Here is a 2861-nt window from a genome sequence, read left to right on the forward strand (position 1 = left end):
TTTTGGTGGGGTAATAATGAATACTGTAATAATATATTATGTTATAAATAAACTGTGTGAACGTTAGGATTTTTGTGTTATTAATCTTAGCATCCACCCAAACATTTTTTTTTATGTTCATAACCTGGACAAAGGACAGGTACCTCAGCTGGTTATGATATAGTCTAGGTTCACTAATAGATACTAACATTAAATTATTTATGGATGAATGAATCTTTATTTTAATCAAAATAAAAAATAAGTCAATATTTCAAATTAACATTACCATAATTCACAGATTTTAACCAGTGTAATTTATAACTTCAAATTGCAAAACTTCTCAAATTTTGAAACTAGTAGAAGTTTTCTAATATAAAATTCATAATAGAAATATTTCTGCCATAATAAAAAGAAATAAGTGCTAGTCAGCACTAATTAAATTCATTGAAACTAACTTATAATATACTGTATGTTTGCTTCTAAGCTTAGTGTATATGTGGTATTTTCAAGTGATTGATTTCCTCTAACAATGATCAAATAGGTTCCAAAGAATAATAGATCCAACAGGAAATGTAACATGGATTAAGTCTGATTTCTCAGACTTTAACTCTGTTTGAAAAAATAAAAGAGACTGGACACAATGTATCACATAAGGAAACAATTTTTATTCAAACTACAAAAACAGTTAATACAAGTTATTCACAAAGGATGAAACCTTTACTGAATAGAGCTGTCTGAATCATTATGACATTTGTGTTAAAAAGTTGTTCCAGAGAGAAAACATATGGCATCATAGAAACAAAACAATAATGGTATTTTTCTCAGAACATAGGTACTACCACTGTTGATCATTCCCATCAAAAGATAAGGGAAGTTATTGTCTTGAAGGGGTTACCTGAGTTGCCAATAGAAAAGATCGGTGTCTTCTTTTATATAATATCTACAACTTTACAGAAATATTTCCTATCTGAAGACACAAATGAAACCTTAGTTGAATAATTCAGAACGATAGGTAATTCAGGAAAAAACAACTTGGCTACTTCCTTCACCAACATTCTACATTAAACTACATATACATCTGCATAAATGAAAATTTTTAAAAATCCTATATCAAATAAGGGAGTAGGAAACACATGGTATGCCTGCTTATCACATGTGTATCAAATAAAAAAAAATAAACTAACCCATAAAATATATTGCTTAATACTATATGATGGAGGTTGTTTAGTTATTTTATGCAGTTATTGTAAGCTGTAATTTTCATGTTGTAATTTAAATGTATGCCAGAAGAAACTGCAGTTTAATGATGACATTAAGATCATAAGATAACCACCTTATATTATTATAAGATAAACCCAAAACATCTGAAAACCTAAGGATGTGTTGTGAGGTTTTCTAGCACATTCAAGCTAATATACTTATTCCACATTCTGTGAGGCATTGTTAGGTCAGTTAGAGAGTGAATTGAAAGATGGTCCAAGATATTGTTAAGAAAGTGTAGAGTTATTTGAAGATATAAAGTTTTTTCAAGATAGTAGAATGAATCAGTTAGTGTATTAGTTGTCGTATTTATTTCCGGAAAATATAGTTGTTATGTTTTAGGTTACTTGACGTCATTTGTAATGTAAGCCTACAGCAACTTATGCCAATATACAAGTCTCCAAGCTTAATAAAATGCAAAAGGAGGAAGTAAAGTAATTTATTATCATTTCGTGGGTTATATGTTGAATTGTTTTCACTAGATAATTTAAAAGAACCCACAAAGAGAGAAGTATGCTACTACATTGGTGTCAGAAGTGGGATTATTTGGTGAAACTAAAATACAACTTCGACTAAACTTCAACTGTTGAATGCAGTTATAACGGAGTCAAGTAGTGAGATCCAAGTATTACTTGACATGGGGAAATTATCAAGGTAAGATAAAAAAAAAAGTTTGAAGGTGACAAGAAGACCAAGAAGTTTACAGAAAATTAAAAGAGCATTAAGAGGTAAGAGAAAGGAATTTAAAAGAGGAGTTACAAGAAAAAGACATACTATGTAAGGAAGATTTAAAACCACATTTAAATCTCGTTGAAGGAAAGACTGATGAAACAAATTATGATGTACAAAGAGATCACAACAATAACGTTGAAGTATGTAGTTACTCTAAAGGCAAAGCTATAATAAAAAATCGATTAAGTAAATAAAGACACCAGTGAGATAGAAGAGAACACTAATGACAGAATAATACAGCTGGAAAATGAATTATTGAATGCAAAGATTAAACTAGCAACACCTCTCACTCTGTATCAGCTCAAGATTTTCAACATAAAACACCCATCTTCTATGAGATATTGAATAGGAGAAGTTAATTCATTTACACTTACAACCATTACTGATGTACCACCTGTTACTGAAGGATCTTCCAGGATCGTTTCAATGATGACATTACTAAATCCAGTTCCAGAGTTTAGCTGGGCAGTTCAACATTGACCAATCGAGAAACAAACAGACTATTATGGGAAGGTACAATAGAAGTCATACCAAGCTCAGTTCAAATTCATTTCCAGAGTGAATGGGAGGAATAGTAGACAACAAGCCATCTATATTGCTGCCCATTTAAAATTACCAACTTCGACAACATTAAGTAACCTTCTAACTGAAAGCTGTAACAACTACCAAACATTGATAACCGCCTTATCAGAGTGTCATACCAGAGGGAAGTTGCATAATAGGGTATGGAGAAGAGAATAAACCTTAGCAGAACCTACAAATCACATGGAGAACTTGCCCAATTATCTTACTAAAATATTTCTCATGAAGTAATGAATCCAGTGGCACACTACCAATCTATAGATGCTATAAGAGACTACAGCATGTACTGCATGTCCTGCACCATTCTT

The sequence above is a fragment of the Limulus polyphemus genome, unplaced genomic scaffold, assembly GCF_000517525.1.
Source record: "Limulus polyphemus unplaced genomic scaffold, Limulus_polyphemus-2.1.2 Scaffold924, whole genome shotgun sequence".
NCBI classification, from domain to species: Eukaryota; Metazoa; Arthropoda; class Merostomata; order Xiphosura; family Limulidae; genus Limulus; species Limulus polyphemus.